Source organism: Carcharhinus amblyrhynchos, chromosome 5 (genome assembly GCF_965287045.1).
Source record: "Carcharhinus amblyrhynchos chromosome 5, sCarAmb.v2.hapA, whole genome shotgun sequence".
Taxonomy (NCBI): domain Eukaryota; kingdom Metazoa; phylum Chordata; class Chondrichthyes; order Carcharhiniformes; family Carcharhinidae; genus Carcharhinus; species Carcharhinus amblyrhynchos.
Window position 1 is genome coordinate 97,617,326 of NC_137328.1, and position 10,577 is coordinate 97,627,902.

Below are 10,577 nucleotides of genomic sequence, written 5' to 3' on the forward strand. Positions count from 1 at the left end.
GAGTAATTTAGGACAGAGTTGCCATTGTTTTTGAAGTATTATCTTCAGTACTTTCTTTAACGTGTATTCAGGATTTGAGGAGGGAAGCAGGCCAGTGGTTATACAACGGCTATATATAATTTATCAATTTTCTGAAAATCAAGATGTGTCATATTGCTGCCAAACATTTCTCTTTCAGCAAGTTATATTGAAAGGGTACAGAGGAGATTTACAAGGATGTTGCCTGGATTGGGAGGCATGCCTTATGAAGTTAGGTTGAGGGAACTGGGTCTCTTTTCCCTGGAGAGACGTAGGCTGAGAGGCGACCTGATAGAGGTTTATAAAATGTTGAGAGGAATAGATAGGGTGGATTCTCAGAGGCTATTTCCCCGGGTTGAAATGGTCGCTACGAGAGGACACAGATTTAAGGTGCGGGGAGGAAAGTACAGAAGTGATGTTAGGGGTAAGTTTTTCACTCAGAGGGTGGTGAGTGAATGGAATCGGCTGCCGTCAGTGGTGGTGGAGGCGAACTCGCTGGGGTCTTTTAAAAGACTTCTGGATGAGTATATGGGGTTTTATGGGATTGGGGGTTATAGATAGGTGTTGATGTGATCGGCGCAACTCGTGGGCCGAAGGGCCTGTTTGTGCTGTAGTGTTCTATGTTCTATGTTCTATATATTAATCATAAAATCATAAAAATCATTTAAAATGTCAGGCAGAATATTATATTACTAACCATTCCTGCTCAGGTTAAAAAATGCTGTTTCTTTTTATAGATACAGACTGGAATTGATAGTTGCTTCAATTGAGTTGAATGGCGGAGCTTTTAAGATTTGTTCCCTTCCTAAAGTCAGCATTGACTTGTGGATAAATAATGTAAACGTTTGAGGCTGGGGCAGAGCCTCAAACATTGAGAGCGCACATTGGAAATGCCACACATGATTTTCTGTGCATCCATTTAAACGGCTGGGAAATCATGAGGAACATGCCTGCAGTTTCTCAAGCACGCTGAGATGGACCAATGCCCCATAACAGAACTGCCTGGGTACAAATTACTCAATTAAAAAATGGTTACTTGGCCTAGCAATTCTGCTCCATCTAATGACCAAATACACATGCACGCTGTACCGTGAACTTTACCCATTCATCTCCTGAGGAAAAACACGTTCTCTCAATCTTTCAATAGTCAAGCAGAGCTCCAGATTAGGCACGTAATCTTACATTTTACATTCTTCACCATTCTCTGGCTCCTTCAGTATCTCAGGTATGGTCATGTTCTATGCAGCATTCATTTCCCACAGAAAACATGTACTCACCCTCAGATGATTCAATCACTTCCTATCAATCTGCTTGACAGACTCACGTTGAAATAGAATTAATTTTCATCTTCACTGCATGGGTGGTAATCTCCCAGATCTTAATTGGTGATCAGTTCTGCCAGAATACTGTCCATGCAATGAAGATGAACATTTACCTTGCTCTTAGTATTAGCTCCTCTATTTGGGCATTTATTCCATAATCCTGTCGGCAAAAAACTCACCTCAATTTGTAATAAAGATCCTCTTAATTTTTTGCTACAGATTACTTTGCAATGTGTTCACAATATAGATAAGAATTTGATTATGAGTGAATGCTTTATCTGACGATTCAACATCTATATGTCACAATTTTTTTATTTTTAGTACTATTTTCTAGCTGAATGGTCAAATGCAGTTTTTGGACAACTTTTATAATATGGAACTTATACCTTTTCTCAATGCTGCCCTTGGAAATATGCACAGCAAACCTCAAACCTACTCTCTTACAGCCTGACTGCTTTGCACTGTTACTCCATGTACTCTCCTTTTCTCCAAATCCCTTTCTGCCATGAAAATTTCAGCTGATCTAACATCCACAGTCCTGCAGGGAGAGATGCCTCATTTTTGTGGTCACATTTCCAGCTTTGTGCATTTACAGCACACTGTACAGTTTAAAATTAATGACCATGGCAATGTTGCCCTGAGTTTTACATATTAAAGGCAACCTAACTAAATTTTACAACTGAATAACTATCTAAAACACAACCAAAGATATATGTTAAAACAATAATAACTTATATTTATATAGCAACTTTAACTTAAAGAAACGCCCCAAAGTTCCTATAAAACAAAATATGACACCCATCCACATAAGCAGAATCTGTATTAGGTCAGATGCCCAAACTCTTGGTCAAATGTAAATGTTACATTAACACAAAGCAATATGTCCATAATTTTCTTTCTATTAGTTCTCAGGATGTGGGCAAGGCTGGCAAGGTTACGTACATTGCCCATCCTTTGTTACCTGAGGAGGTGATGATGAGACCTTCTTGTTGGTTGTGTTCCAATGGTAATGCAGCTCTGCTTCTTTCTGAGGTAGAAGGCACAGGGTGCTGCTGACATAAACTAGGTGAGTTGTTGTAGCGAATCCTGTAGACGGTACATGTTGCAATCACAGAGAGCAGCTGGTGGAGGGAGTCGATACTGGGCTGGATGTTCCAGCCCTACATACTGGCGGGATCTACCAATGCTGTCAAAGGTGACCTCCCCCACTGCCCAGCCACTCAAATCACCATAGATATCAACAGGACCAGAAGATTCCGCAAGTGGCTAAGGGCGAGCCATCTTCATCACCGGGGAACATGCCACAGGGGGTCCAGAAAATCCTACCTACTGAGTCTACAGAAGAACATAAGAACCAGGAGCAGGAGTAGGCCATTTGGCCCCTCAAGCCTGCTCTGCCATTCAGTAAGATCATGGCTGATTGTTTTGTGGACTCAGTTCCACTTAACCCGCCAGCTCACCATAACTCTTAATTCCTTTCCTGTTCAAAAATTTATCTATCCTTGCCTTAAAAACGTTCAATGAGGTAACCTCAACTGCTCCATTGGGCAGGGAATTCCACAGATTCACAACCCTTTGTGTGAAGAAGTTCCTCCTCAACTCAGCCCTAAATCTGCTTCCCCTTATTTTGAGGCTATGCCCCCTAGTTCTAATTTCAAAGTCGAGTCTAGTCTAGTCGCAGGGGCATCATTCAAACTTTATCTTTATGGTGTTAAGCTTTCCTAATGCTGTTGTGGCTGCAATTTTTGAAAGTGATGAGCATTCCACCACACTCGTAGAGCCAGAAAGAACAATGATTTGCATTTCTCTGCAAATTTGATAGAGAAAAACATCTCAAGGCATTTGTAGACGAGGGGGCATCATTTGGAGATTGTGAGGCTGCTCATCACGGGACAGCCTAGCTCTTGACACACCGAATCTCTTGCTCATCAAATGTTTAACATATATTGTTATTGTTCTTTTTACCATCATTTTAGGTTGCCTTTGATTTTATACCGCGTCTAATAATTAATCAGCAAAGTGCTTGTTATCAAGTTTTACCTCCTGTTCAAAGTATATTTCTAAGATAGAAATTGATTAATTTTGCACACAATTGCTTCCAAAATAAAACACAGAGTTCATTGATTTTAGCTCTATTCTTGTCAACAGTTGCATATTGAGATCTCTCAATAGTTACTTCACCCATGTGAATCCTACAAATGTGTGATCCAGGGAGACATTCATTGCGGGCAGCGGGGTGGGAACGAGAGATTCACTTTGGACCAGGTTGGCGTGGGAGAGAGAAAGGTTTGATACTGGCCGAGACATGTGAAGGAAGGAGATTCTCGTTCCCGGAAGGATGGGGGAAGGAATGACTCATTCTGAATCATGTTGGGCCCGATTGGAGGAAGGGAGAACAGCCAGGCCATGGAGGGATTGGAAAGTCGCTCTCTGGGATGAGCCAGGTTGGGAAAGGAGAGACTCGGTCCAGGCAGGGCCAACTCCTTCCAATCCCATCACCACTAGAAGGGCAAGAGCAGCAGATACCTAGGAATACCACCATCTGGAGTTTCCTCTCAAAGTCACTCACCATCCTGACTTGGAAATATACCAATGTTCCTTCACTATCACTGGATCAAAATCCTGGATCTCCCTCCCTATCAGCACTGTGAGTGTACCTGCACCACATGGACTATAGCAGTTCAAGAAGGCTGCTCGCCATCACCTTCTAAAGGATAATTAGGGTTGGGCAATAAACACTGGCTTAGCCAGGTTGGGGGAAGAGAGAATCACTTTGGGCTCGAAGGGGCTGGATGTAATGATGTGAGGGGGGGATGGTGGGAGTGCATGGACCAGATAAAAGGACTCACTGCCCAGGGCCATGAGAGAGGAAGCATGTGATTGGTTTTGTGGGAGCAAGTGAGTGTTTGTGGGAGTGAGTGAGTGTGCATGTGGGAGTGAGTGAGTACATGTGTGGGAATGAGTGAATGTGTATGGGAGTGAATGAGTATATGTGAGGGAGAAAGTCAGTGTTTGTGGGAGTGAGTGAATGTACGTGGGAATGAGTGAGTACATGTGTGGGAGCAGGTGAGTATGTGCATGGGAGTGAGTGAGTATATGTGTGGGAGAAAGTGAGTGTTTGTGGGAGTGAGTGAGTGTGCATGTGGGAGTGAGTGAGTACATGTGTGGGAATGAGTGAATGTGTATGGGAGTGAGTGAGTATATGTGTGGGAGAAAGTGAGTGTTTGTGGGAGTGAGTGAGTGTGCATGTGGGAGTGAGTGAGTACATGTGTGGGAATGAGTGAATGTGTATGGGAGTGAGTGAGTATATGTGTGGGAGAAAGTGAGTGTTTGTGGGAGTGAGTGAGGTTGTGAGTGGGAATGAGTGAGTGTGTGGGAGTAGGTGAGTATGTGCATGGGAGCGAATGAATATGTACATTCGATTGAGTGACCATTCGGGGGCCCATTAATCATATGGAAGTGTCAATGTTAATGACAATACCAAATGATAATCAGCTCTGCGCCAATTTCCGGAACAGAGCTGATGACATCAAAAGCCTTACCTTGGAGTCGCGCGGAGGCTGTGATTCCTTCGGGAATCCCACAAAATGGCCACCGCTGATGGTTCCAGCCCACCTCACTCTGTGTGGGAGCGAGTGAGTGTGTGCATGGGTGTGGGTATGAGTGAGTGTGAGTGAGTGTAAATAAGTAGATGTGGAAGTGAGTGAATGTGTGCATAGGAGTGATGGTGCACATATGAGTGAGTGAGTATTGGTGTGAGTGAGTGAGCGGGTGTGTGAGTGGGTTAGGGAGTGGGTCTGAGAGTGGGTGAGGGATAAATATATGTATGCATGTGTGAGAGAGAGGTAAGTGAGTGTGTAAGGTTGTATGTGTGTGTGTGTGTGTGTGTGTGTGTGTGTGTGAGTGGGGGTGAGTGACTGTGTGAGGGAGGTGAGTGTATGTGTTAGTGACATGTGATGTGTGTGTGTGTATGTGTGTGGGGAGGCAGGGGTGAGTGAATGTGTGAGGGGGTGAGTGTGTGTGTCAGAGAGATGTGTGTGTGTATGTGTGTGTGAGAGAGAAGGGGGTGTGAGTATAACAGAGAGAGAAATGGGGCAGGGGGTGGGGATGGTGAGAGTTAGGAGAGTGTGTGTCTTTGGCTCATTCCCAGATTCAGGGTTCTCATTCAGATCCACCCCACCCAACCCATCTCCCCCACCCCCCACTCACCAGCAAACACTTTCACTCACTCCCACAATGGGTGAGGGTGAGTGAGTGAGAACCCTGAGACTGGGAGTGAGTGAGAACCCTGAGAGTGGGAGTGAGTGAAAACCCTGAGACTGGGAGTGAGTGAAAACCCTGAGACTGGGAGTGAGTGAGAACCCTGAGATTGAGAGTGAGTGAGAACCCTGAGACTGGGAGTGAGTGAGAACCCTGAGACTGGGAGTGAGTGAGAACCCTGAGAGTGGGAGTGAGTGAGAACTCTGAGAGTGGGAGTGAGTGAGAACCCTGAGATTGAGAGTGAGTGAGAACCCTGAAACTGGGAGTGAGTGAGAACCCTGAGACTGGGAGTGAGTGAGAATGGTGAGATTGGGAGTAAGTGAGAACCCTGAGAGTGGAAGTGAGTGAGAACCCTGAGAGTAGGAGTGAGTGAGAATCCTGAGACTGGGAGTGAGTGAGAACGGTGAGACTAGGAATGAGTGAGAATCCTGAGAGTGGGAATGAGTGAGAACCCTGAGAGTGGGAGTGAGTGAGAATGGTGAGACTGGGAGTAAGTGAGAACCCTGAGAGTGGGAGTGAGTGAGAACCCTGAGAGTGGGAGCGTCTGAGACTGGGAATGAGTGAGAATCCTGAAACCGAGAGTGAGCTCACACAGTGTCACCCTTTCACACTCAAATTGTCGACTTTATTTATTGCTCTTTATTTCATTGTCAATTACAGGGAATTAATTTGCTTAGCACCTTCTTTCACTTCATACATTGGCTTTTTTAAATTCATGTTTAATGTTATGTTGAATTTTCTCTCTCTGAAATCAACTCATCAGCCCTCCTGAGTCTGAGAAAAATTAAAAAGTGGCCCCACAAGAAAAGGGTGGACGAGTCTGATTTAGACAGTTAGCAAGAGTAATAGCAGGTACAATTCAAACTGGGAGCCATTCTTGTTCTCAGGTATACACCGGTTTTAAAATAGAAACAGTGAATGCTGGTAAGTTTCAGGTCTGATATGGTTTGGGACTCTGAAGATGAGACACATGCAACTCAAAATGTTAACTCTTTTTCTCTCTCCACAGATGCTGCCAGACCTGCTGAGTTTTCCAGAGGAAAAAAAGCTTCAACAAGTCTAATATCACTCTCACTCAAGCACACGTCAGTGAAAAATCCATCAGTGAAACCTATTTAAAGCTTTTAAATATCGTTCGATATTCCATCCGTTATAAAAGCAAACAAACTTCTATTCTGTACCCACTTCAAAGACAGTTAATCCTTCAATAGCTTCTTTAAATTGTCAATCAAAATGTGTACTCGGAACTCCCTGCTGAGGTAAGTGCTTTTGAAACTCAGCCAAACATCCATAATGGCTTCAGCTCTAATATCAGCCCTTGGGGAAATGTTTACACTGAACTCCATTGAAACTGTGGAAAGGGTTACTTTTTTCTAGCCTACCTTATATGGCCTGTCAATCAAAGTAGAGAATTAATTGTAAAACCAATTGACAGCTTAAACCTGTTTCTTTTCAGGTTCAAACAACCGAAGGTTTTTGAAAACAACTTCAGATCAGGACAAGTGAACAAACCTTACCTACCCTTCAAGAGTGATTACATCTACTCCATCAATGTGTGACTGCTACATTGTGGGTTAAGACTTCTGACACAGAGTAAATAAAATCTATTAAAACTCAGCACCCATTACAAATGGCCCTGCTAAGTTTGGGTTTCCTGCCTGTATGATTACCATGCCAACCTCTAACCTCATTGGCGAAACTGGGAAATGTTGGAATTGGGGGCAGGATCCTGCATCCTGGTCCCTCAGCCATTTTTAAAGGTCTCCCGAAACAGCATAACTGTAAAATCGAGCCTTGAGTATTATCAAAGCAACCACTTCACCCAGATAAGAATAATATATTTACAAAAGCAAGGATTTCAACTTGGTTTCTATTCCAAGGAAGTTTTTAACAGTACAACAACTTACTCTATTGTTTAACAGAAATCAATCAGTCTATCAACTTTAAAAGTAACTTTCAGCTGTACATAAGGAAATGTAAGAAAAAGGAACAGCTATCGACTATTTGGTCCTTTGAGGTCAAAAGTTCCCAGCTGATCTACCTCAACTTCATTTTCCCACACTATTCCCTTATCCCTTAAATCCCTCCATGCCTATTAAATCTTATCCATCTCTGACTTAAATATACACAGTAACTGAACACTCTCAGCTCACTGAAATAGAGTCTCTAAGTATTCTTTCAATGAAAAAATGTCTTTCCATTTCAGTTCAAGTGTCCCCTGTGTTCTAAACTCCTCAGGGGAAAAAATTTCTCATGTCTATCCTATCAAGCCCCTTTAGAATTTTTGTACATTTACATTAGATTACACCTTGCCATCCTAAATTCTAGGGAATGTTGACCTAATCAATGCCATCTTTCCTCATAGGACTATTCCTCATTCCATGGATAAGTCTCGTGAAACTTAGTGGCAATTCTCCCAGGCCACGTATGTTTGAACAAAGAGGCCAAAACTGTACACAGCTTTCTGGTGCTGTCTCACTAAAGTATTGTGCAAAAGTGTTACAAAATATTAAAATATTATAGTCGATTCTCTCATCACATTGCATGTCAATCTTCCATAGGGGCCATACTAATCTTCACTGTATGGTTCCAATTTTTTTTTACTCTTTTCATTTATGGGATGCAGACGTCGCTGGCTGGGTCAGCATTGATTGCCCATCTCTAATTGCCCTTGAACAGGGTGCATTTCAAGAGTCAACCATATTACTGTGGATCTGGAGTCACAAGTACGCCAGACCAGGTAAGGCTGGCAGATTTTCTTCCCGAAAGGATATTAATAAACTAGGTGATTTTTTACGATGATCAACAATGGTTTCATGATCATCAATATATTCTTAATTCCAGATTTTTAATGAATTCAAATTTCACCCTTTGTCATGGTGAGATTCAAATCCAGGTCCCCAGAGTGTTACCCTGGGATTATGATTTCAGTGACAATACCACTACACTGCTGCCTCCCTGTATTGCTGAAGTGAACACCAGTGTATGAGAAGTGATGCTGAGTTTTAATGGGAAACCGAAGGCCCAGTTGTCAATCAGGCTTCTGGATCTGAAGGCCTCTGGGTGAGCAAGCAGTCACGAACATCTGAGACACACGGTGAGTTAGAGGCTCCATGGTGTGTGGGGGATCCCGAAAGATGGGCTCCCCCTAATGACCTAGTCCCTGCAGGTCCGGTGAATAAACATTCTGCCCCCCACCTTACTTTATGACCATACTGCTCCATTTGGCCACAGGGTCACGATCAGCAGAGGAAACCCCAGAGCAAAGGTAGTGATGGAGAGAGATTGCCAATAGAAATTGCATTGCACCATCTCTAATGATGCAGAAACCTGTTTGTGTTGTACTGGTTCTCCGAGGCTGCTTGGATCTCTTCATCTGAGTACAGGCTATTAACACTCTGTGGGTAAGTGTCCAAAAATGGGCACAATTGAATTTCTAGGCTACATTTTTCATAAAAAGACGAGATGAATAAGTTGCTACCTACACATTGATTTCCACTCCTCTGATGCAATACAATCAAAAGCATTTGACAAACTGCACTTAAAATGTAGATAAAAGACTTTAAATTTTCTAACCCTTACGAAAGGTTAACATTAACCTTTTCATTAAGCACGTTATTAAAATCGTTGACACACTGACACAAGTGAACCCTGTCATTATGTATTATACTTTTCAAGTAAAGTTCATTGAGTGACTGAGCAATGCAAACACAGTCAGATGGACACGCATCCTTTGAAGAGAATCGTAAAAGAAAATCATCCTTAAAGTTTGGGTTTGCATGTGCACTTTACTCAGTCACTTTAAAGAGTTGTGTAAATCATTCAAAACGAGCAACAATATTCATTTCTATTGGAGCGCCAAAGCCTTTAAACTGTTTTCTGAAAGACCCATGCAGTGCTTTTGTTGTCAGAGACAAAATTAGATTCCAGGTGAACCAATAAGATAACTGAGCCAGAGATTGAAAATTCTTGTCGGAAGGGAAAAGTATATTAGGCTGTTGTAAAAAAACATACGCCTGGATTGTGTGGGATCTTTTTTTTTGATAAGGAACTGTCAAGTGTTGGTGACATTAACTCTCTGAATCTGACAGCAAGTTTGTAATTTATGGGCAGATTAATGCGGAAATCCTGAAGTTGTGGTTTGTCAATTACTGCTGTGCCACAAACTGTGCTGTGCGCCACCACTACCCCCCCCACCCCCCCCGACCCCCCCACCCCCTTCCCCAACAGAGCCATCAATCAATGTCATCAGTTGATTTGGTGAGAATTTCTCCCTCCTTTCTCTCACATCACTGTTAGAAACCCTGTAACAAGTGAAATCTTGTTCATTCAGGTGTAACTGGCTTTTTTGTCTGTGATCTGATTAAGAATTATTAATGAGCAGTCAATCTGTAAAGAGTAGTCTTATATTCATAAAGAGTGGTTAAATGTTATGGGTTAATGTTAGTTACTATGTTTATTCAACTCAATGGAGAGAATTTTCTCGTTCTGCTGGCCACAGGAATGGTAGCAGGCAAAGGGCGGACCATAGAAAGGTTCACTGACTTCGTGTGGGATTTTCCAGTTTTGGGGCGAATGTGGATGAAAAATCCCACCTAACGTTTAAAGTAATACATTTCTGAAAGTTTTTTTCAAGCTATTTCAGTTTTTACCTTTCTACTCTATGCAATTTTTTAAATAGCTGCCTTATATTTATTGTCTGTAATTTTGGGCTCCCCACAAGTAAGAACATTTTCAATACTAGAACCATAGAACCATAGAAAATTATAGCTCAGAAACAGGCCTTTTGGCCCTTCTTGTCTATGCCGAACCATCTTTTGCCTAGTCCCACTGACCTGCACTTGAACCATATCCCTCCACACCCCTCTCATCCATGAACCCGTCCAAGTTTTTCTTAAATGTTAAAAGTGACCTGGCATTTACCACTTTATCCGGCAGCTCATTCCACACTCCCACCACTCTCTGCGTGAAGAAGCC

The 10,577-nt window shown here is 42.7% G+C and overlaps 1 non-coding gene across 1 annotated transcript; it reads right to left on the minus strand.

Moving 5' to 3' along the window:
- Positions 1 to 8,111: 8,111 nt before the first annotated feature.
- LOC145343593 (U6 spliceosomal RNA) lies at positions 8,112 to 8,220 on the minus strand. Its single transcript, XR_013886747.1, has one exon. It is a non-coding gene; the product is annotated as a U6 spliceosomal RNA (small nuclear RNA).
- Between the last annotated feature and the right edge of the window lie 2,357 nt (positions 8,221 to 10,577).